The following is a 25,931-nucleotide window of genomic DNA, read 5'->3' as shown; positions in this document are numbered from 1 at the left end:
TTCCCATTTCAGGTAAGTTTTTAAGAAAGCCCAAACTACTGACTGCCTTGTCCTACATCAGTCTTCACAATTCTACCTGTTGGTCCTTCTGCAAGGCTCCACGCTGAGCCTTTCTTTGCCTGAAAAGTGAATGTGGAGCCTCACTTTGAGAGCGTTTGTTAGAAAAGACAGGATGACTACAGGTAGCCTGAGTTCAAATTTTGACTTTATCACAAACCCACTAAGGGCCTTGGGAGAATATTTAGCATCCCTGGGCCTCAGTTTCCCCACACTTAATTGGCTCAGTGCACTGCATGGTGGTCAAGAGTAGAGGGCTTTGGAGGCAAAGCCCTGAGTTTGAATTCTGTCTTGACACTTGCCAGCCAAGTGGCCTTTCACAGGTTATGTAATCTTTATAGGCTTCAGTTTAATCATCTGGCAAGTGGGACTAGGAAAGGTTTATTAGCAAAAATATCAATCAACACTGAACATAGTAAGTACTAACTAGTTACTGTACTACTATCATTATGGCATTACCCTCATGGTCGTTATTATGCTACATATAGCAGTACATAATGGTACAGCTATTCCTGTGGCTAAGTCAGAGGGAGAAGACTGGAGCCCTTTAGTCAGGGTTACCCAGCCTTTAGAGTCAAAGCAAAATGTTACATTTTTACCCACCAAAAGCTGGACTTTAGCCTCTTTACGTTAATGAATATGAATCTAGAGAAATCACATGTGAAGTTGGGCATCTGTTAACACTGGCTAGTTTCTAATTCATTCATTCATTCATTCATTCATTCATGGAAGAAGGCACTGGGCAATATCAGCTTCCCTAATAGTTTACTGAGCTCAGTTCCAAATCAGCAACTCTGTGCAGTGCTATGCTGGCATCAGACAACATGGGCTGGAGGAAACTGGGAGCCATGGGAAATCCTGGCTGAGTATCCAAGGGCTGCCCCTCCAAGGGCAGCAGAGGAGCAAGTGGAAGTCATTGCCAGCAAGTCCAACCATATGCCCATTCTCTAGCAACCCATCCCAATACTGGCACAAGGGTCAGGAGTCCAACCTCTCAAGGCCTTCTGGATTAGAATCTTGACTCCTTCACATATTATGCAACTCTGAGTAAGTCACTCAACCTCCCTCAGCCTTAGTTTTCTTATGTGGAAAAGTATAATAAGCACTGTGTCAACCTCAGAGTGACTAAGGATTATAGAAGAAAATGCAGGTAAGGTGTCTCTTTAATGGTGCCTGGCACAGAGAAAGCACTCAGAGGACAGTCATTCTTAGTACCAGTCATGGGAACCTCAGAGATCCCAGTAGCATACTGCGTAAGAGGTCAAGCCCTGGAACCAGATGACTGGGGCTTTGAAGTCTAGGCCTGCCACCTGGTTGTGTGTCTAGTTGTGTACCACCTGGGACAAGATACGTGACATCTCACAGACTCAGCTTCTCCATCTGCAAAGTGGAATCAATAACAGCATCCACCTCCTGGAGCTTTGCTAAGGACTCAGTGAGTCAATAGGCAGGAGGGCCTCAGAGCCATGCCTGCTTTACATCAATGCTCACCAAAGACGGTTGCGATTACTACTAGCCATTCATGCCAGGTGTTCCGGGATTGGTTCCTGGCTCTACCCTGACCTCAGCCTCTGCCTTGCCTTGTCTTGTTGAGACTCAAAGGAGAGGCAATTCTCATTTAGCTGAGGTTTTAAAACCACACCTTTCTTACCTTCCCACTCCATGGAATTCGAAGACCCTGAGGCACTGGGTGGGCTTGGTTTGCAGAGGCCAGAGACTCTCTCCTTTCACTTCCATGTGTCACTTCCATGGGCTACTTATGACCTTGCTCTTTACAGCTGTGTATCCTGCTCTGGTGAGTAGAACCAGCCATGGCCCCCATCTCTCTTCTTTTTATTTATTTTTATTTTTTATTTTTTATTTTATTTTTTTTCCCCATCTCTCTTCTAAAGCTGCCTTTTTCAGGAGACCTGCGAGGTGGGGTGGGGATCAAAGGACATATGAGGGAAGGATGATGTAAGACAGACTGGCAATTCCTCACAGACCTAGGAAGACTGACAGGAGGAACACCACCAGCACATTGGAGTCACCTAGGTAGCACTTGTGCATTCCCACCCCAAGTGGTTGGTGTCCAAACCAATGGCTTGTCTCAAGCTGAGCAGAGGCCCTGATTTTATCGCTGAGTCAGTGGACAACGAGAACCAGACTTGCTTGCAAAATGCCCAGGAGTTACAAATCCAAATACGGTCTTGTCTTTGCTATTTCAGGAGCCTGATGTAAGCCAGTCCATTTGGTGGGGAGGGGCTCAGGCGGAAACTGGGGTCTTTCATGCTGGCTGCTGCTTCTGCTGGGGTCCCTGAGATTCAATTATTTGAGTTTCCCCCATACTGTAAAGTTTAAGTGCTGCCATCTATTCAGTTTAAGTTTTCTAGCCTGTTCAGAGATAAAGAGCACCCAGTATGGTCTGTTTGTGCTGTCACCTGGGCAGCACTTAGCAGGATGAGGTAACAGCTTTAGGACTCAATTTCTAAAAAGAGGCTTCCCTGGGTCTCCTGTTTCTCCTGTGTTAAGGCTGAGGGTATTTGCATAAGAAACTGTCCTTGGGCATTAAGTGGCTCCTTAAAAGGCTAGGTTTACCATCACTGAACTGGGGCTCCATTTGGCCAAATGCTCTTCCACCAAGCACCTCGACATTTGTGACCTCAGGGGCTGCTGGGCCTGTAATAATGCAACCAAGGGCCCCGTTATTAAATTTTGAAGAAAAATTTCCAGCATAGCCTTCTTCCTCCTATAAACTGTTAAGAGTTCTAGACTTTAAAAATGAGATCTTTGTTACAGGGTATTGCTCAAAGATAATAAGTGATTTTTCCACTTGAATTCCCTTGTTGAGAGAGCTCACTGGGGACTTCACCCTGGAAGATAATAAAACCCAAACCGTATCAGTATATTTAACTATTATTCCCAATCTGGGCCAAGGGTAGGGCTACTGAGGGGCCTCTGTGGGTTTGAGGTTTTTTTGACCCCAGTCTTTCCTTTGTGGCCATGTGAACCACCTTCTTGATTATTAAGAACACAGAATGACCTAGAAAAATCTGCAGGTTTCATGGAAATGAAAGATCCACAAACAAACACAGCTGGTTTCAGCTTTGATGCTGATAAACAAAGCAAGGCAGAGCAGAACCGCAGAACGAAAATCAAAAAACCAGACTGAAAACAAGAAAAGAAAATCCTTCTTCTCAGCCTGTAGACGTGGGAGGGAGGCTCGAGGAAGCTTTGCAAAGGGCAGTGTTTGAGAGCAGGGCTTCCCAGAGGGGAGTCTGGGAGCCCCCCGGCTGTGCCCTGGTTCACACAGAGGCGCTGGCAGCAGGCCTAAAGTCCAGGGCACTGGTGCACCCAAGATGACCCTGGACCAGAGAAGGAAGAGGGATTACAGGGGTAGGGGAAGAACCAAGACAAAACCAAGAGGGGGGTTGATACGTCCCACAAGACAGCAGATTGAGTGGATGGGACCTATTCTAAAACAGGAGCATAACATGTTTATACGGGGGAAAAAGCAGATGCCCAGAAGCTCTCCTCAGATGCATGAGGATCTGTCATTTAAATGCCCCCAAGAAGCTCTGGAAAGCCATATGTGGAGTGGCTCTTGGACTGTAGGTCCTTCCCTGCATTTTCAATATTAATTCCAAACCCTCATAGGCCAGAATGAAGGTGGATTCTAGCCATGATGTTTAGAGGAATGCTATTCATAGATCCCATGGTACTCTGGGAAAAGATTTATAATTAAAGTGTAGCTTTATGTTACTGCATTTGACCATCACCGCCAAAAAATACAACTATTATGGAAAGCATCTTACCAGATTTCCCATTTCTGTGTTCACAAACAGAAAGAGTTGGTGACTGAGTTGGTGACCTATTTAGCTGTTATTAATTTTTTAAAAAGTACATTTAAAATAAATATTGGTTCTAACTGATCTCAAAAAAGATTGTATATTTTTAACCAAAGTCAAAAATTATATTTAAAACACATATATATCCACCATCTAGTGGAATAAATAAATCTTAACATTTTGCCATATTCCTTTCAAATCTTTTTTCCTTTACTTTAAGCCTCCTTCCATGATTTCCCACCCCTCCCTTCCCTAATTCGAAGTAAACACTGAAGATGGAGAGTCTTATTCCCATGCATGTTTGTTAAATACTGTTGCATGCTACATATTTCATTAATGTAGAATAAATCTGCAAGCTTAAAATTTTTAAATGTTATCATACATCATACATTTATCACTATTAAACATGCTTCTTTCTGTCAGCATTATGTTTTTGCAACTTATCCACGTTAATATAATTGGTTCAAAGCATTTTAATGCTGTGATGTATGCTATTGAATTATATACTAGAATTCTATTGATGAGTATTTGGATTGTCTCTCACTTTTTGCCATTACAAAGCTTCAATGATGCTAATTACACATGTCCTTTTGTGTGTAGATTCAAGCAGTTCCCAAGGGTGTGTGTGTATATATATATACATATATCTAGATGTCAAATTACTATGTCATAGTGAATGTCTGACTTAAACTTGACTAGATATTGCTGAGTTGCACTCCAGAGTGGTTGTAAAATCCACACTAGCAGTCAGGGCAATGTCCTTACCATGTGGTGTAGTGTATTATTTACCTTGTCTGCTGAACTGGTGATACTACTATTCAGTGATTTCTATTGCCAGGCATTAGGCTAAGCTATTCACACATAGTATTCCATTAATTACCCCCATGTAATCCTAGCAATAACCTTATAAAACAGGTTTTATCAATCCCATTTCGCAGACAGGAATCAGAGGCCCGGAGAAGGAAACCATTTAGGGTCAACCTGACAGCAAATGGTGGGTTGGTAATAACAACCAGCTGTGTCTGGCTCCAGAGTTCTTAAAAATATTATTGCCTTCAAAACTGCAAAAACATCCTTTTTCATTGAGCAGACACATGATTTGAAGCCACAGAGACAATAACGTTACCCAAGCGCTAAAAAATTGGTACATATCCCTAGACTGAACTCAGAGCTCCTGACTCCTTACTCCCCAACCTGAGGCTGGCACAAAGGTCAAGGTTGTTTCCTTGACAGTTTTCTCCGAGGAATCGGCAGAAGGTTCCAAGCTGGGTGGCATCAAGGGCAGATATCCTTGCTTCCGGGCCCAGCTATAATGGTGTTCACAGACCCTAGCCCCTCCTTCCAGGAATGGTCCTGCAGGCAGGGCCTCCTCACCATCAATCAGAGTGCTGTGGAGTGCATCAGTCATGCAAGCCATTTGGAGCATTTTTCCAAGAGAGGGAACAACCTCATAAAGCCTCAGCAATTGAATCAGAACAAATGGATCCTAAAGATGGCTTTCAACTCAGGCCCCAGTAAGCCGACAGAATGTTAAAAAGACACATGAACCTCAGAAGTGAAAGCAGAGAGCGCGAGGGAAATCCCCTCGGCCTGATGAATCAATTCCAGAAAAACCCTTTCACCTGGTCCCCATCCATCAGCACCAGAGTCAGGAGATGGGAAATGGTGGCTCTCACTCTTAGCACCTCTGTGCTACAGTTATCCATACTCTGAGTGTGGTCAAAGCAAACCAACTCTGGGACGGAGACCAAGAAACCCTGACTTGGGAAGAGTATTCAGCAAAAAAGTGGGATTCTCCCCTCCTACAGGAGATCCAAGGATGCTGACCTCCTGATCAGATTCCTATGAGGCAGGTGCTATTCTCTGATGCTTTGGTTTTAGTTCACAGAAAGGCATTGTTGGATCATGAGGGTCCCTTAGGTAGTTTCAAGTTCACCTGGCTGTAGGAGTACTGCCCACTGGCCACCACAGGCCTTCCAGAATGTTGTAGGAACACCATGGTGGACAGGCTGACTGAACTCAGTGCTTGTACCAGAAGCATGGCAGAGGACTTTTTGGGGATAACCGGATCTCAATACAAGAGGAAGGGAAGGGCAAAAGTTAAGCACAGACTTTGGGATAAGTTGGACCTGAGTTTGAATTCACCTATTAATTGTGTGACTTGTGCAAGCAACTTAACCTGAGACTCAGTTTCCTCAGCTTTAGAGAGGGAGGTAATATTACCAACCTCAGTAAACTACTAGAATGATTTTTTAAAAAATGTGTTCAGAGTACATAGCACAGTGCCTGGCACATAGTTAAGCCTTCCACTTGCAATTAGGGTGTTTCTGTTTTACAAATTAGAAAAAAAGCACTCTTTTTCAAGACAATTGACTGCCATCTGATAAAAATACTTATGCAAATCTATAATGACTATGCGGTAAATAGTGCCTCCACAGCACCATAAGCATTGGCATTGCAAATGGCAAGTGCTCAATAAACGTAACTAATACTTTATCAGTAAGAGTAAAAATACCATCATCCAAGAACTCCATGAGGAGTCTTTCCCCGATGGCACTGAGGCAGGTTATAAATGAGTTCCCAGGACCCCAGGAAGTGTGCAGAGCTCATGGGTGGAGGATCTGGGAGGGAGGTAGTGTGTGGAGGGCAGTGGAAGGTTCAGGCAACAGTCCCAGCAGGAGACGAGAAAGCAGAGGATTCAGAATGCTCAGGTCAAGCCCAAGAAGCAAGCCTCATCAGTCAGGGGCAAGTTGAAGGTCTGACAGCCAGAAGGTCATCCAGAGCACACATTACCTCCCAGAACTGCACTGGGAACATATGGGGGCAATGATACACGTGTGAGAAAACACCCGTGAACTGCATAGGACACTGGAGGAGTTACACCCCCTCTCACTCACCCATCGCCACTCTGTGAAACCCCCTGTTCCCCCAACAGTGTTGGGAGGTCTTACATTTTCAGAGCACCTTGAAAAACATCACTTTATTGGTTTATTCATTTGTTTACTAACAATTTAAGACCATGATTTTATTTTTTGTTTTTGTTTTTTAAAACCATGGTTTTTTTTTAAAGACAACAATTTCACTCAATACAAACGAGCAATTCTTAGGACACTTTTGTCCTAAGAACAAATGGAAATAAGCTAAATCTAAGATGGAAAATTGTAAAATGAGGCAGATTTCCTCTTATCAGACGGGGGGTGGGGGGGGGTGGGGAATTGAGACTGACAGTATCCAAAGCTGGTAAGATTATGGGGCAATGGATGCTTTCCCATCCTACTAGTGTGAATATAAGGTCCTTTTGAACATTGTGGAGGCCAATTTGGAAGTCTTTATTAAAATTTAAAGAAAGTATACCCTGTGACTCAGAAGTCACACTTCTAGGAGTTGATTCTACAGAAATAAAAGCACCAGAACATACAGCAATATATGCAATATGCTTGCTTCAGCCTTTTTGGTGTAGCAAAACACCAACCCCAAATGAAAAACAACCAGAAACAACCTATTGCTCATCATAAGGTTTTAACTGAATAACTACAGTTTTTCTATGGTGTGAACAATATGGCACATTCAACACAGAAAGTAGATTTATTTATACTGACATGAAAGGATGCACTTGATATGGTACCAAGTAAATTGCAGGTTGCAGGCCACGGTTCTGTGAAATTTACATATACGTAAATAGGGATATGTGTGAGAAACTCAGGAAAAAAAAAAGTAGGAAAGACATACACCAAACTGTCAACAGTGGTAGCACCGGGGGTGTGATAAAATTGCCAAAAGTTGGTGGGTGCAGAACACTGACTTCCTACTTTGTATGGATGATTTTCACTTGCACATAGTCAAGAAATACTAACCAACAAACTGACTTTGTTTTTTATTTCTTCTCTTACTTAGGTTTGCATTTTATCATGTATGACCTCACAGTTCCACCTTTGTGGGACCCAGCACTGTGAGTGGATGGGGAAGTCTCTGGTGCAGAAAGTCTAGTAGAGAGTTCTCAGACATTAGGGATGGGGTGGCTGATTCAAATTAATCAAAGTCGAGTTTGTACGCTTTGTTTTCCAGGTGTAGACACTGAGACCCAGGGCGCAGGCAGGACCTGGAAGATGTGACTCAGGCAGGCCAGGAGCTATTTCCAAAGAGAATGAGCACTCAAAACACAAGCATGTGTGTGGTTCTGTTTGAAAAAGCCACTGACCAAGGCCCAAAGCAAACATCCACAACAGTAAACAAACAAGTCTTGAATGGGTCCTTAGAGTCTCTCCAGCCAGGTTCACTGCCCACTGCTGACTTCCTTCTCTTTGCCAGACCCTCTGTCAAGCACCTTGTCTTCATTTTCCTCATTCACACCACACCCTGTGAGGCAGGTCTGATTTATCCCATTTTACCAATGAGGAAACTAAGGCTCAGAAAAGAAAACTCATTTGCATAAGGTCACACAGCACACAAGTTGCCGAGGCCTACTTTAAATCTAATCATGTCTGTCTAATACTCTGGTATGTAGCTTCTAAAGAAAAAAACGACTGTCCTGTCTTAAAGACCTTTTCTTAAGAAACATTTGTGGAAAAGAGCAGTGCCCCCAAAGATGCCAGCCAAAAGCAAGATTTGTGATGGACATCTTTCCAATCATGGGGATTGTATGCCAAAGGATGGCTGGTGAGGCTTCTTTGGGCTGTTCCAATATGTGGGCAGGGTAGGAAGTTGGAATTCTAAGTGATCTAGTGAAATGAGAAGGACAGCCAGGCCAGATGCAGCCTTCCTGGAGCTTATGGGTAGTTTGCTGGTGAAGCCTGCTCACACAGAGGCTGCCTGCCGCCTGAGGAAAGAGAACAAAAGCCACTCTTGCTGACTCAGTAGCTCAGGCCACTGTGGGCATGTCCCCAAGCCCAGGCACAGGCTCTACTCATTCCATTTTTCTCATCTGTTGAAAAGTACATGATCAGTAAGCTTTTGTTTTGAAAATAAACACCCTCTTGGATTCCACACTCTCTAGGCCAATCCCTTCAGCCTTTTATTGATGATTCCATCTCTCCCATCTGCCCTCTCCTTCTGAAGAGATATTTTTCTTTTATTCTTTTGGGATTTGGCTGACAATTGATTTCTCCATGCTGGTGGAGTCATGGGGAAAGGTAGAGAAAGATCTTATTTGTGTGTAGTGGTGGGGGGAGGGCAGAAAGAGTGGGTGAGAAGGAGGCTCTGCTTCTTTATTTAGAACCCATTTTCATCTCATTGCCTCCACCTCAGCTTCTTGTCTGTAATGACAAAGTATATATATATTTTTAACAGCAAGAATGAAAAATGACTAATCACCTTGGATCAGATTACTGAAGAGATAGGAGCTAATTTTCTATAAGCCAAACCAATAGATGTAGACATGGAGGTAGTTAAATCTGAGTAATTCTGGAAAGCCTCCACCCAGCTTCACTGAAAGTATTTCCTTTTGCCTGCCTACCAGGGTGGCTGACATTCTATTATTAGAGAGTAATTCCTGGGGCTGATATTGTGCTTGTTAAAATGCACATCAGAATAATAGTCCCTCGTATTTGCATAGGATGATGGGGTGTTTGGAGATCTTTTATATCTTTATCCACCAACCTAGTCAAATAAACCTTACAAGCCCCTACTGTATGCTGGGTGCTAGATAGCATGCTGGTATTGCAATGGCAGGCAAGAATGACCTGACATCCTGTGCTATAGGAGGGCACGATAATAGGTTAACCAACTAGACCTGGGACTACACTCCATGTCCTTGACTGCTGATCCTATGTTTCTTCCACTTGACTACCTGTCACATTAATGCAGTGGTGGGATGAGGCATTACACCTTTGCAATCTGCCTCACCTTGGTAAAAATCAGTCCATTGTTTCATTTCTATGGAATAATCATCTGCAAGCAGGTCTGGGTATGGGCAGATGGAAAGGGAAGGCCCCATGGGCAGAGGGAAAGGGAAGGTGAGGGCCACCTGTGGGATTCCAGGGTACTTACGGTACACAGAAGATCCTAGGGACAGAAACCAGGGTGCGAATAGTACGGAAAGATCCAGAAACACATACCTCCCCACCTCCACAGGGCTCTTTGGAAAGTTAATCATCACTGGTTGACTTTCTATTTCAGACAGTAGTTCTTTTTAAACTCTCTCCCAGATCTCGATGCCTGCAAACATCTCTTACTCTCTTCAGAGACCTTACCTTCTTTTAAGAAAAAGTCAAGGTCATTCATCATAGGTCTCACAGGTTATACTTTTTCTCCTCTAGCCCCCTGAGTGCTCACTGGGGATGTGGCAGGTGGTTTTATGGGCCAATGAACTCTTGCTCCTACCTCTTCCACTTCCTGTAGGACCAAATATCTGAATCCTCCTACATTTGTATCTTCATACTCAGCTTCCTCTGGCTCCCTCCTCTTGGTCTACAAGTAGGCCTGATTCTCTTCCACCTAAAAAAAAAAAAGTCTTTCCATTGTATAACTTCTTCTTTCTTCAATTTCTATGTTACCCACCTTCTCATCTCCTAGATACTCCTTTACTTTTCTTCTTTTACCACTCCAGTGATTTTGTGTCCAATGCGAACACTGAACTTACAGTGCCACCTTCTTTTTCTCCTGCATTGCCTTCCCTGAGTTCCACTCACGTATTCAAATTACCACAGAAAGAGAAGCTGGCTGGCAAAGAGATGACTGAGAAATGTTCTAGGAGACTGAACAAGAACTCTAAAACATCCAATATCACAGAAGCCAAGGAATGAACAAATTTTAGGAAGGAGATGGATACCAACAGGATCAAATGACTCAGTAACATTTCTTGGCTTTTTCTAAGACAAATCCAGGTCTGGAAACAGATTTGCATGAATGAGTTAGGCTTTTGTGGTTTGCTGTCTATAGCAGACTTCTATTAAGGACCTCCTGGTGACTGGAAGTGCCCCAGTAGAAGTCGGGGGACTGTGGACCAAGTAGTACTAGATAAATCTACCTTTCCTCAGGTTCTCTGATTATGTGATACCTTCTCTCAGACTTTTTCAGGGGACTTCTAACGTCTAGTTATCATCACCACCACTGTCATCACCACCACCACCACCACCACCACCACCATCACCACCATTATCAACATCCTTACCACAATCACCACCACTACCATCATCTTCATGACTATTCTCCCCACCACTATTAGCATCATCATTATCAAATGATGAATGGTCCCCTATGATGTACCAAGTTTTGTGCTGAGGACTTCACATATATTCTCTCATTTAATGATCATACCAACTCCGAAAAATCAGTTATTATCTCAGTTTTATAGAGAAGAAATCCAAAGCTCAGACAGGTTTAGTAACACATCCATGATTACACAGTTAATATGTCCGAGGAGGAGAATTTAAATGCTAATCTGCCTGATTCATGCCAGGTTGCCTCTCTTAAAATGTGAAAGAAGACAAACCTGGCAGTGACATATTCAATAAGCTAATGCAGAAGAGAGAGTTCTTTTAAAAAATAAGCAAGAAACTTTGCCATAAGTTGCAAACATATTGATTCCAAGAAAGTTAACATTCTCAGGCCCTGGTCATATTAAGACAAGTCTGTCTTTCAACACACATTTTCCAGCCTTGTTAAGTTGAGATGACTCTACATTTGTTCATAGATTTTGGCATCTTCTGCAAAAAATGTTGAAATTCTAATGCAATGATCAGAAGATAAAAGCTCTCTCTTTTCTTATTTGCTTAGAAGGACCCAGCAGTTTAAAATGTTTTCTCTACTAATATACACAAGAGAGTTTATTAATCCAAAATCAAGATATCTGTTTAAATGTAGAGCAAAGGATTGAGGTCAAAAAGACATAGATACAACTTGCTTATCTTTAACAGGATACACTGAAACTAAATAGTGGTTTAATAGCATCTTTCCAACATTTTGTCTTCTAATGGGCTTTGCAGGATTATTTTACATTGCAATTTTTCCTGTCCAATACCAAAGTTCTTCAAAGACTCTACTCCCATCCCTTACCCTTTTGGGAGATGGCAGGAGAAGAAGAGGGGGAGGTAAAAAAGCCTTCTTGCAAATCCTTTTCCAAAAATCTTTGGCTGAACAAAGACTTTCCCATTTAAGAGCAGGTGACAGTAAGATCTCTCCCATAGGCAGCACATTAAGACTCTCTGCAGAAGTAAACAAATCCGTTATGATGAAAGCCGGACATTCCTCAGGACCAGGATCTAATGAAAATGTCAGTGTTTTATGCAGTTTAAAAACTGACAATTCAACAGTTTTACAGGAGCTATTTAATGTTTATCATCACTTACAAGAGCTCAAATGCAGACAAGAAGAAGGGCAACAGAGGAAACCAAGTAACTCCTTGCTTAGAAGCTGCTATGTTACCCCTAACCCATGAGGGTTTTACAGTTTGTCGAGTACCAGAACCCTCAGGCACCAGGGCACAGGTCTTGGCAAAGGCAAGCTGGAAATCCATATTCCAAGATATAATCATCATAGTGACCATGCTCTGCACTTTCATTTACATCCTTCCCTATTAAACACCCAGCCACTGGGGAGTCAGGATACTAGAGAAAGCTGTTAAACTAACACAAGGCAATGCATTGTCTCTGAATGTTTGCATATTTCTGAGTTAGATACTATCCAAACTACTAAGAGAAGAGAAATAGAATATGTAACTTCAAAACCGGTAGAAAGGAAATTAAAAAAGAAATAAAGAAAGCATAGTTAATGCAAAAGGAGCAGTAAAGGAAAGAAGAAGAAGAAGAAGAAGAAGAAGAAGAAGAAGAAGAAGAAGACCTATGATAACAGAACATACAAAATAAGAAGACAAAGCTAAGTCAGATAGATTAGTCACAATAAATATAAATAGCTTAAATTCACCCACCAATGGCAGAGACCATAGATTAAAAAAAAATCCAGCTTTATGTTGGTTATTAAATGGACCAGTGACACACAAAGGCTAAGACAGAAAAAGCATACACTCACACAAATTAACCAAAAAGATGTTGTAATAGCAATATTATCAGACAGAATAAAATTTATAGGGAAGAGCATTAATAGTGATACAGGGGGATATTAATGATAATAAGAACAACCCATCAGGAAGTTGTAACAGTAGAAAAAATTTGATATGGTTAAGATCATAGCCTAGCACTAAATAAAACAAAAGCTGATAGAATTACTAACACAAATTACCAAACCCATAATTATCATGAGTATCTGAATGTTTATCTCTCAGAAACTGAACAGTTAAACAGCTAAAACATTGAGAGAGGCACACAAGATTTCAGTTACATAATTTAATTTTTTTTTAAATTTTATTTACTTATGATAGGCACACAGTGAGAGAGAGAAGCAGAGACACAGGCAGAGGGAGAAGCAGGCTCCATGCACCGGGAGCCCGACGTGGGATTCCATCCCGGGTCTCGGATTGCGCCCCGGGCCAAAGGCAGGCGCCAAACCGCTGCGCCACCCAGGGATCCCAGTTACATAATTTAAAAGCTTGATCTAAAAAACATACAAAGAATATGAATTCAAAGAGAAAATATAGGGACGCCTGGGTGGCTCAGTGGTTGAGCGTCTGCCTTTGGCTCAGGTCATGATCCCAGGGTCTTGGGATCGAGTCTCACATTGGGGTCCCCAGAGAAAGCCTGTTTCTCTCCCTGCCTGTGTCTCTGTCTCGCTCTGTGTGCCTCTCATGAATTAATAAATAAAATGTTTAAAAAAAGAGAAAATATACATTCTCTTCAAGTACACATGGAATGTTTACATGAAATTGAGCATGTGCTTGGCCATTAAAAAGTCTCAACAAATCCCAAGAAGTGATACCACATGCTTGGCATCTGAACTTCTCTGTTGAAAGAATGTTGTAATTTTAGAACCTTATGCATCAAGCTATTTCACCCAATTCTTTGCCTAGAAAAATTTTCTCATTTTCCAAGGCTTTTCTTGCTGTCACCTCCTCAGTGAAGCCTTCTCTGATTACCTTAGTGCCTTCCATCCCCTGTCACTCTATTGTATCACTCTACTGTATTTTCTTCAAGAAATTAACTGGTCTTTGAAATAATCTTATCTGTTTGTTTACTGGTTTATTGTCTCTCCCCACCCCACCCCTCCAACTAAAATGCAATGCATTTGTAATCACTTGCTTCTGAAATAGAGCCTGATACATAGTAGGCACTCAATAAACAAGGCTGGGGTCAGTGTGCATTGGCAGCCTGCAGTACTCATAGTCTCTCATAGAGTACAGATCTCTCCCCTAAAACAGATCACATTACATTAGAATTATTTGTATGACTGTCTCAGTAAGAGATAGTGAGCTTGTCATCATATCTGTGTATATAATAGATGCTAAATAAATGGTTGTTGAATAAACTAGGACTTCCCTTGTGTGCCAGAAGAAGTCTGAAAGCTTGAGGAGCCAAGTGGCCTGTTTAAAGCCACATGTGGTTAATGAAAGTGCCTGATTCTCAACTGTGAGCATCACTCTGATCCCCTTCAAGTGACCTCTGTATCACACCCTATCATGTGTAGAGGTTACAAATGAGGACAGAGGAGACAACTTGGAAATACCTTTTTGCAATAAACTTGGTGTTTCTGGTACTATTATGCAGATACTAGCTTTTGCCAATTCTACTACAATTAGCTCAAATCGTTTCTTATAATAACTGCACATCTCTACTAGGACTGCGTTTTCCAATTTAGCAAGGGATAGAGTTTAAAACAATAGCTTGTTGACTCAAGATCAGCAGTGTGGCTATATTATCAGCCCAGGGGTTAAAGAAGGAGGTAATACTGTGTAACCTCAGACAAGTCATTCAGTGGATCAAAGCCTCAGTTTCCATATCTATGAAATGGTCATAACATCAGTACTTAAATCATAGGTTACTAGGAAGACTAAATTAATGTAACAGAGCACTGAATATATAGTATGTGTCCTGGTGTGCTTAATAAATGTTGCTAAGATTTCAGAACCTTGCACAGTCACCTTGATTACTTTGCATTAGTGGTTTGAGAGTTTTGCTCAGAAACTGTTTTTTTATAATCTGCCTTCCAGATCTCTTCCAGAGATGTAACACTGTTATAGCATGGGTCTAAAGGTTCTTTTGAATCTGATTAAATCCATTCCTTATTGTGAGGGCTGAGCTAGAAAAAATTCTGGCCAGCCACATGTATTGGTTGAATGGCCTTTTTACTGAAGATTTCAGGAAGATGAGGCTGCTAGAAGGGCAGCCAAGGTGACAGCATTGATTAACAAAGGGGCATATTGTCTGGCACATTCTTCTCTGACCTAACTCTCCTCCTGCCTCAGAAGGAACTATTCTAGAATGGAAAATTTCCACCATGAACATCTGCTTGCCAGATCTGCTCCAACACCGTAGCCACTAGTAAAAGCCATCAGACATTAAAGATTTTCTCTTGGACTGGGAGCTACTTGAACAATGGCATAACCAAACTTCAAATTTGTCATGGAAGACAGGAGCAGCATAATTTAGACGATCACTCCTTTAAAGATAAAAAAAATATTACATAGCCCTCCATTTTATTTCTCTTATTTTTTGATTCAGAAAAACACTTGGTGACAAAAAGCTACTAGGAATTCAGTAAATCTGTAAGTGAATTATTTTAGAAGTCACAATAGTATCTATACATATGTCAGAAATTGTCACTTGGATGTTTATGAGGTATTCTATTCTGGTCCAGGGTTGATTATGGGTGTGTGCTGCGAGGAGGTGGAAGGATGAGGCCTCCCAAGGGGCTGTAGTCCACAGGTAGACAGACTGTAGTTTACTGACGTAAAATGTAGAATTAGTTCCCTTTAAACCAGGGTTTTAAACATCAGTACTATTGATATTTGGGGCTGGAAAATTCTTTGTTGTCAAGGCTGTTCTGTGTATTGTGGGATGCTTAGCATGGTCCCTGGCTTCTACCCACTAGATACCAACAGCACCCTTCTCACACACAACCTGAATTGGGATAACCACAAATGTCTCTGCATATTGCTGAATGTCTGCAGAGGGGCAGAAGTACCTCTGACTGGAAACCACTGTTTTCAACTTTCCCCACATTCTAGCTCTAACAAGAGTTGCTTGTTGAGGCAAGCTCTGCTGTAGAGGAAGAAGACTGAATACAGGGTAAGCAATTTTTGTTGCAATACTCACTCTTAATAGGTATGAAATTTAGTTAGGCTGATGATAATGATGACTTTATCTAATTATTTATTTTGTACCTCAGAGTCAATCTTGCAAGTAGAGTCTTGGATAAAAAGAGCCCTAGACTGGTAGAAAACTGGACTTCTCCTCTCACTTCCCCCGGAAGCCAGCTGTGTGACCTTTGGCAAATCACATCCTTCTCTGGGCCTCAGTCTCTCCATAAGCCTAACACCTCATATGGGGCACTGAGGCAGAGGGCCATGGCTAGGATGGAAAATGGAAGGAGACTCTACTACCCATTACTCGATACGAATGCAATAATGGACTTAGAGTTGACATTAGAAGCAGCTAAGACCTGAATCACCATTGCAGAAAATACTGCCAGTGAAACAAATCATAAACTTGCCAGGTTTCCCAGAATATAGAGATGTAACCTAGGAGGGACAAGATGAGGTACATGGGCATAAGATAGAGAAGAGCTGGAGGCTAGCAGATGCTATAGAAGAAAAGGCTAAATCTATGAAAAGAAGCAATAAATTTATGCAGATGTAGAAGGCTAAAAGGGCTCAGTAAACACCAGTAATATATACAGGAAGTAAATACTAGATATAGGTTAGCAAAATTATTGGCTTGTCTACGTAAAGAAAAAACAATCCACATGCATCTAGTAAGAAAATAACAGGTTGCCTTTAAGAAACACACATCAGGCCTGCCTCTGGAACCACTAGACATAGAGGGACCTCCCACGCTTATACATAAGACAAGGCAAGCATTTGCGTCTACCATCTTACCCACCCAAGTCCCGATTTTTGTTGATAAATTTGGGATTTCAAACTAAAACATTTTTGTTTTTGGCGTTATATCCCTTTTCTTTTAAGAGCCACTTTGAACACGTGTGCTCTGGCTTTGAATTCATGTTTATGACAGTGGTTTGTGATGCTCAAGACTAATTCAGGAAGGGGTAGAGGCTTCCGAGGGTGCTGATGAGAGCAGAACACCTGTGAAGAGAGCAGGTGGGCTGTGCATGGTCATGCATGCTGTGGGCTCTCCGAAGCTGTCCGGGTGGACCTTGCCCCAGGCCTCCATCCCCACCCCCAGCCCAGAGCCAATGAGTCAGAATCCCTGAGGTGGGGCCTGGCTGAGTGCCCACTTCATTCTTAGGAACAGCTCAGGTTGGGTAGTAATCCACTGATATTGACCTGATAGGTCCTGCCACATGACATCTGAACAGGAGGGTATCATTCATGCTGCTGCTGACCACAACAAGCCTACCACAGGCCCTCATGTCCTAATAAGGTTTGCACGCTGCGCTGACAGGAACCAGGGAGGTAATGTGAAGGGGGGATGTGAGCCTGATGTAAGCAAGGCATCAGTGACCATGAACTAGAGAGGGCAGGCTGGGATGGGGGGCATTGCTACAGCAATCTGTGGGAATGGTCCAGAGTAGCCGAATCACCTGATTTTCCCCCAAATCCAGAAGCGGGAGTCTATGTGATATTTGCAGGTTTTGGAGGAACCTTGTGTGGGCCAGCCCAATTGCCATCTGGGCAGAATTGACTTTTAGGCTCTGTTTGGGACTCCAGCCTCAAATTTTTCAGGTCTGCAGAAGTAGTTCCTTTGTTTTAATCAAAGAAAACCTCAGTCTCTTCAGAAACAGGCAAGGCCTTTTTTTAGCAAGTAAAAATTTAGATTCTCCAAATAACTGTCTTCATTAATTTGCTAATTTTTTAAAAAGCCACTCAGACCACCCTGAAGTTTAACTGATGTCATTACATGCTCCCAGGCTTTGTCCAGACAACCAGTAAGCTGTCCTTAGGCACTCTAAAAGTCAGAGCTCATGCCACAAGTTCCCTCCAATGGGAGAGTCCTGCCTCTCTGAAGAGAAGCAGACACACTCAGAGCCTGGGACACTGCACTGTCACTCCCAAATGACAGGAGAGGGATGAACAGATAAAAAAATTCAGGAAGACAAGAACACCAAAGGATTCAGAAGGCAGAGTTAGCTTGTACTTCCTCTGTAATAACCAGTACTGCCTGTGAACTTTCCCTGTGCTGGGCATTGTGTTCCGGCTGCACAGTTAAACAGTAAGACCTCAATAACTGCTTTTGGCTGGGTGAACAAATAGATGAATGAATCAGATGTCACTTTTATTTCATATTCCACAAACCAAGCTTCGGTGCTGCAAGGGCATTTGGATTTGCAGACTCTCTCCTCTCATTTGTCAACTATTTCTAAGAGCCAGATCTGTGCCAAGTCAGCATGCCCGGTACACATGCGTGCACACGTGCACAAACACACATACACATACACATCCCCCAACAAAACAGAGAACCTTCCCTCAAACTGTGTTCTGGCTAGGACAAATGAGACATGTGTTGTGATGACTCCAGGTCAAGAGGGCAGTGGGTGAAGACAGTTCCTCATTTCTCAGAGCTGGTGGCTACACCTATGAAGATCCTCTGAAGATGATTAAAATGTCTCCCTAAAAGCCACGTAAGAATCTTCCAGGGTATGATAAATGTCCCTTATAGACAGCTTTGCTCTCAAGGAGGAGACCAACAGGGCTGCCCTGAGAAGGAGGGGGTCTCAGAGAGCCACTGGAAGATGTGGAGGGCAGGTGCTGGTGTCACGCTTAGGCACAGTGGTTTGAGTATTGTCAGTGCACACTCGGAAATCTGTCTGTCCTCCTTTCAGGAGGAAGAGCTCCTCCCCTGGGACTCACTTTGTAGCTGGTCTTCGGGTGTTTTCACTCAGGTAGTTGCTCAGATTCTCGCTATGGCACAGAATTCTCTTTCTACGGGTAGAGTCCCAGCTGGCATGGGAGATGGTGCCAACTCCCCAGGGACACATTTCCCTTACCCTCCATGCCACCAACCTAGGCATCTACCCAAATAAACACCTGGTCATCCTTTGGTTCTCAGCTTCAGACTTGTGTCTAAGAGAAGGCCTCCCTGCCAATCCAAGAGGGAATCTGCTTCCCTGTTCTCTGCTCATCTAGCTCTCCTATCCTTCAGAGTGCCTTTCAAAGTGTGAGAATGTATCTTTATTTGACTAGTTATTTGCTGAAGTCCCCTGGCCTCCAGGCTGTGGGCTCCTGGAGGGCAGGGGCTGCCTGTGTCTGTCTTGTTCACACGTGCATTCCCAGCCACCTGTGGCAGCCTAGTTTTGCCTTCCAATAGGAAGGGCTTATGTGGTGGGGAGACTTTGTTTCGTTACCTGTGAGAACTCCATAAGCCAGGTGAGGCTGTAAGGCTGCCAGGAGTCCTTCCCACCTCCCACTCTCTGTAATGACTCCTTCAAATCCACCTTTCCCTCCTCTGTTGAGGAGCTCACATGAGAGGCTTTGTAAAAAGCAAATAATGCACCAAACCAGAGATGCTACCCTTATACTATAGTCTGTTACCACAAAAGAGTTTTGGATAGTCAAAACAAAATCAAGACAAAAAGTGAGACCAGAAGATCATAGCTGTAGCTCTTCATTCTAAGAGTCCCAAATCTTTAAGAACCCCTTTGCCTCAAATTCAAATAAGTTTTTTAAACAAATGATATTTAAAATATGTATTTCCCCTTTCTTATTATAAAGAGAATCCTGAGAGCATGATTTTTCATAGTTAATAAAAATCAAAACAGCTGCTTTGTTCCCAAATCACATGGTACATTGACTACCCCCAAAGATCAAAATTGGCATTTGCAGATCACCTTTTACAAAGACAAAACCTAATGAACAGGGTCATGTCTTTCTTAAAACTAAATGAAGCCAGCAAGAATCATGCATGGGCTCCGTGACTGTTCTGGTGCCACACAGATGATTTCACATTCAGCACCTTGTACCTCTAGCCATGTTTCTTCAGTTCTCAGTGGTCGGCTGTGCCCGCTGGGCCAACTCTTAGAGAGGGAAATCAATACAAATTGGTCCCATAACATTAAGACCAAAGTAAACTATATTTAATGTTTCCTTAACGATTCAGCAACTCTTTTCAGACTTGGCTATGCTACAAGATAAGGCTGGTTATATTATCACATGAATACATTATCACATCAATACATACCAATATCCATATATTAATGTATCAGCCAAGAGGGACATTGGGGTTTATTTATTTATTTTTTTTAAATTTTATTTATTTATGATAGTCATACAGAGAGAAAGAGAGAGAGGCAGAGACACAGGCAGAGGGAGAAGCAGGCTCCATGCACCGGGAGCCTGATGTGGGATTCGATCCCGGGTCTCCAGGATCGCGCCCTGGGCCAAAGGCAGGCGTCAAACCGCTGCGCCACCCAGGGATCCCAACATTGGGGTTTAGATATATTGTATCATATGAAAAAAATACTTCAGTGACCAAGCCTATTACTGAGCCTCTGCAATATTCTCTCTTTCTTCCCCTTCCTCTACATTCCTGCTGACATCACACTCTGCAGATGTGTCTGAGGATTAGAAAGAAGGCCCACGTGGTGTTGCAGAGCACCAGCAGAGAGAGGGAATGGCACCAGATGAGGCTGGGCAGGTAGGCAAGGGATGGTGCATGCCAGGCCTTGCAGGCCTTAGCCAAGCATTTATATTTATTATAAGCACAAAGGGAACTGCCTAGGGGCACTTAGGAAGTAAGTGTATGATGTAATTTACATTTTATAAAGATCATCCTGCTGAGCTGTCTGATGAATTTATGCCTTGTGCCCAAAATGGATCACGAGCTCCTGGCTGACAGGGCTATCAGTATACTCCTATTAATGACCTCACCTCACGTACTTACAGAAGTTTTAAACCAATAGTGCATAAACTTTTGTGTGCAGCAGAATCACCAGGAAGCTCATTCAAACCCAGCCTGCTGGACCCCACCTGCAGAGTTTCTGCTGCAGTGGGTCTGGGAATCTGCATTTCCAACAAGTTCCCAGAAGATAGATGGTGGAAAGCAGGTTGTTGGTTTCGGCAGGGCACTTAGTGAGCCAGTGCTTAAATCTGTTTGCTGAATAAATCAGTCAATGAAGGGCCATGAAAATATGATAGAATAGAAACAATTAGTGGTTTGAATCTGACCTAAAATGGCAACCATTTATTCTAATTTGTCTTTTTCTGATCTTAAATTATTCCCCTTCACCATGTTATGCAATAATGACCAGAGAACTAAGCCCTGCATGCAGAAATATTCTAAAAGGACATAAATCACATAATTGTGATTAGGCAAGATGAGACACTTCAGAGACCACATCACCAAGTTTAATTACAAATCAAATGTCATTTAAAAAACATTTTTTTTAACAAAAGTATGTGATTTATTTGTGTAGGCAGTAATTATCTGCCTCAATCCAGAAAGGATATGAGGTGGCGAGACATCCGTTGGTACTATTCCAAAACTGGAAATTAAACTGAACTGCTTGGAATTCAGGCATAAAGCTCACCATGGCCCATCCCCATCTGATTCAAAGCACGTAACACTGGTGAACACACCTGCTATAAGGAGAGGTTGTTCAAACTCTCTTTCTTGAAGGAAACCGAAAAGATCCTAATTGAGGTGATTATTATGCCAAAATAGAAATGAAACTGAAGAATAAAAACTAAATAGACCCTCAGAACCAACAGAGAGAGAATATGCTTTAGAGCTAGGGGAGTTGTCACAGACCACTATGCAAGAAGCACGCTGGGGCTCTGAGGGTTTATGTCTCCCTGCCACCTGGGGCCATGGTTTCCACATGCAAATATCCATTCACCCAGAAATTATCGTGGCCTAACCAACAACAGGCTGTCCAAACTTAGGGAGTTTAGGGGTTTAGTAGGAAGCTCTTTTGTCCGAGGCCTACAAGGTTAGAGGTTCATGTTCTGCTTAGGGAGAAAGCTGGTTAGACATACCCTAGGGCTGTGTAAGGCTATACTTAAACACTGAGGGATGCTCTCAATGCCAGCTCATTCCTTTGGCAGTTATTCCAGATCTCATGGTCTAAGAGGATGGGGAGGGGGCAGTGGTGGGAGGTGGGATTCAAAACATCAAAAGCCAGAGAATCAAAACAAGCAAGGCTGTTGAAAATCACAGACCTTGAAAAGCAAATAATAAATATAATAGTCATGAAATAGGAACCAGTGAATGAACCGTACTCTCTGTACACATAGCAAGACACAAAACAACATGAGGCCAGCATGAGAATTTGCATCATGTGGATGATGAACCTGGATTCTTGTTCTATGCTGGGGTAATCATGGAGTAGTCTGGCTGTGAATTAAATGCAAAAATAGCAAGCTCTAGATGCTAGCAAAAAAATAAAGTATGTGTGAGCCCCCAAATCCAAGATGGTTGTGCAGGTTTCTCTCTGAAACCCAGCAGTTACCCACCTCCAAAAGGGTAAAAGTAAACATTGGACCTGCTCTGGTGTTAAACTGCCACCGGATCCTCCCCGCTGTCTCCCTCCTCCTCTTCTTCTTTACAGACAGGTAAAGTTGGATCTCTTGAAGGAACTGGGGGCTCCCACTCTAGGCAAAGGTTGGACAGGTGATCAATGTACAGCATGAGATTTGACTGTGCCTCCGTGCCTCCGACAGAGCTGGATCATCTGGGGCAATGAAAATTATAAGCAACAAGAAAGCGGTATTAACAGCAAGGGTAGGGAAGCCCAAGCATCACACACCACAATTCCCTAGGACACTCAGCAACCATTCCTCTCCTCATTCAGTCATTCTGAATACACTCATCAAGCACTGTGCCAGGCTCTGGGGATATAGCAGTGACAAATATAAATATAAGCCCTGCCTTTACGGAGTTTATGCATTTTCAGGACAATGAGACAAGCAATTAAAGGACAGTGGATAAAGGAACCTAGAGGGTGCCAGGGAGCATAAAGCAAAGGCAGGCAAACCAGACTGGGGTGGTGATGGTCGTGGAAGACTTCCTGGAAGAAGTGATGTCTAACACTGAGCCTAGAGGACCCGTGGAGTTAGCCAACAGGACTATGGTGTGTTCAGCATGTGCAAGATTCTGAGATGAGAAAGCGTGGTTGATCTGAGGGGTTGTTCTCAACACAAGGTGCCACCCCCCGCATCATGCAGTCATGTTTTGACCTCTTCTGGTGGGATGTCAGGAAAGAACTTAGAAAATAGTTTGTTCTGTAAGAAGATGGAAAAAAGACCAATAATGCAGAGTTGAACTGCAATAGAATAGACTCAATTGCAGCAATCTGCTCTCTGCACACCAGCATCACAGGTGAGATGTCATACCTACGCAGGACCGTCAAAACAAGATGCTGGACTGAAATTTATCATCACCAAAATGAGAGCCCCAAGGCTTCTTCCCTTGGGCTCTCTCACTTTGGCCTTTCTTTTCCTCTAAGTTTCTAGGAAATCACAGAGGGAACACTTTGCAATTCTTACCCTTAACGTTCTGATGTCTAAAAGGCTGCCATAGAAATGATACCTCCCACTTGCCTAATGCAACTAAAGAAAACGGGATAGCTTCTGAAGCCAATCTTGTCATGGGGCTCCATGCAGGAAAACAAAACAAAATAAACAAAAAAACCTGTGAAAGCCTCAGTATCTTGAGTGTTGCCCAGCATTCTAGCTGCCTTTGCATTATGAAAGAGACCATTGTAGGGGATGGTTTAAGACATAGCAATAAGCACGTGGTCATTTTACCAAAACGCACAGTCCAAAGTAGCTTTCCTTTATATTTTCATATTAGCATATAATTCAAATCCTGCAAACAACATCTCTGATTGAACATGAAAAGAATAAAACCCTCATTTCTAAAAAGCAGGGCAAGCAGCTATTTTAGAGACAAAGAAAGGATGTCTTTTTAATCTATGACAACACAAATTTGTTTAGGTTTTCCCTCCACTAAGTAAGTAAGCAATTAGGTTTTTTCCAATAAAAATATCCCTGTGCATGTGCAAACACCAGAGGCAATCATATAATTACCCTGCCCAATCACATTCAATTGCTGACAGTTGAGTTCCCACTGCTCATTAACTTCAGATCGCAATGAGGTCTTTACGGAAGCCCTTTCCCGTCTCTTTACAAAGGTTCCTATGATGCTGTGAGCAGCCCCAGCACTACCTCATGCAGGATAATCGTCCCAAAATGGCCAGGGCCAAGGCCAGCCTACTCTGACTTCCCTCTGAAAAAATAAAAAGAGAAATTTGAAGAAACACTGGCTTGAACACCCTTGCTTCATTTGGGGATCTCACTTCTAAATATAATAGTAACCTTTCACCCCCACACTTTAAGTGCCATAATTATATAATTAAAACCAATTATGTCATTTAACAGAGAGACTTTTTCAAGATCCACAGCAAGCCAATTACCTCAATCATTGACCTCAGAAGATTTCCCACACTGACCTGTAACAATGAGGATTGGGATAAATTTAGACACTGGGTTCTGAAGGTTGGCATAGACTAGCTGGGTGGGTTGTAGCTGGTCTCCTAGCCTCTAGAAGCTGAACTGAATCCATTCGAGTCTAATGTCACCACCACTACTTGTTTGCACCTTTCCAATATCCCACGGGCTGATTTTTCACAACCACTCTAATAGTATTATTACTTCCATGTTGTGGATGACATAAAGGAGGCAGAGAGAGCTGTGGAATTATCTCAAGTGATATAGCTAGTTAATGGTAGAGATAGGTCTTTAAAGGCAAGGCCAGGGAAAGGACCTGAGGCTTCCCCCTTCAAAATCCCAAGCCTTTTCTTAGCAAGAAGTGTGTAGTGTATAGTGTATGTGTGTGTGTGTTTATGTGTGATTACCCTCCTGGACATCCATCCTTTCTATTTTGATTATCTTGCCCCAATTTCCCTTTGATGTAACACATCTACGCACTTCCAGCTTACATGCATCACATCAAAGTTCAGCTACAGCTCAGGAGTGTGTTAGAACCTTGGCCTCAGCTAATCAGCTCCTAGAATTCCCCTAATTACTTCACTGGCTCAGGGATGAGCATGTGACTCAATATAAGCCAGTGAGATACACTGAGATTCACTCTTCCTAACTGGGCTTGCATGTGGGGGGGTACCATCTGGCGGTGGAGTAGCCATTTAGCTACCACTGAAGGAGTGAGGGAGAAGGCAGCCAAGAGATGTAGAGAGAGAACCTGAGTCCAGGAAACATCCCTGGAATCCATCAGGTTGAGAATAGAGGCATTTAAAACATGGGGTAGTTCAACAGCATATTAGAGAAAATATGAAGAGCGCTACCACCTACAGCTTCAGTAGGCTTGATTACAAGGATGGAATTAATTGACCGTGGCTTTGAGCAGCAGTTCTGCCTCCTGCTCACAACACAGTTAAATGCCTCCTATTTTTGAGTTATTTAAAGAACATACCATTTTATGGGCAGGAGGAAGCACTTTAATCTGCAAAATGATTTTTATCACAAACTAAACATCCTTGTAACTTTTTGGTCCTCTGCTTTGGTCTGAGTTGTCTCTTCTTGGAGCTGAGACAGCTGTTGGAGCCGAGAAGACCTGCCTTGACCTTGCACTTTGCCCTGCTTAGTAGTACCCTTGTGCTCTCCAATTCCTGGGTCTGTGTGGAATATAAGAACTTAGGACATTTGCACTCATGAAAATGGAGCTCCCTCCTTCCTTCCTTCCTTCCTTCCTTCCTTCCTTCCTTCCTTCCTTCCTTCCTTCCTCCCTCCCTCCTTTCTTCCTTTCCTTTCCTTTCCTTTCCTTTCCTTTCCTTTCCTTTCCTTTCCTTTCCTTTCCTTTCCGTTTTTCCTTTTTCCTCAGGCCTTGAGGAAAAAGAAAAAAAGACCAAGAATTCCTCTAACGCAAAATTTTTGACTTTGGTACTACTGAAATTTGGGGACAGATAATTCTTTGTCTTTGAAACTCCTTTATGCCTTATAGGATATGAAGCAAAGTTCCTATGGCCTGTACCTATGAGATGCCAAGTAGCATCTCTCTCCCTAAGTTGGAGAGATAAATGTCTCTTCAC

At 42.7% G+C, this 25,931-nt stretch overlaps 1 protein-coding gene across 36 annotated transcripts in view; it reads right to left on the bottom strand.

Annotated features, from left to right (window-relative positions):
* The window catches only part of ERC2 (ELKS/RAB6-interacting/CAST family member 2), a 906,155-nt gene that overhangs the window by 76,094 nt on the left and 804,130 nt on the right, over positions 1–25,931 (bottom strand). For 10 of the 36 annotated variants that reach the window (XR_011994367.1, XR_011994369.1, XR_011994368.1 and 7 more), the window contains one exon: positions 22,368–22,556. The exons of 21 other annotated variants lie outside the window; for them this stretch is intronic. The gene's annotated coding sequence lies outside the window, so the exon portion shown is untranslated. Of the gene's footprint in view, positions 1–22,338; positions 22,557–25,931 lie in introns of all 36 variants that reach the window. 5 more of the 36 variants (XR_011994371.1, XR_011994370.1, XR_011994373.1 and 2 more) reach the window with 1 other exon arrangement.

This window comes from Vulpes vulpes, chromosome 9 (genome assembly GCF_048418805.1).
Source record: "Vulpes vulpes isolate BD-2025 chromosome 9, VulVul3, whole genome shotgun sequence".
NCBI lineage: Eukaryota > Metazoa > Chordata > Mammalia > Carnivora > Canidae > Vulpes > Vulpes vulpes.
This window is presented reverse-complemented; position numbering and strand designations above follow the sequence as displayed.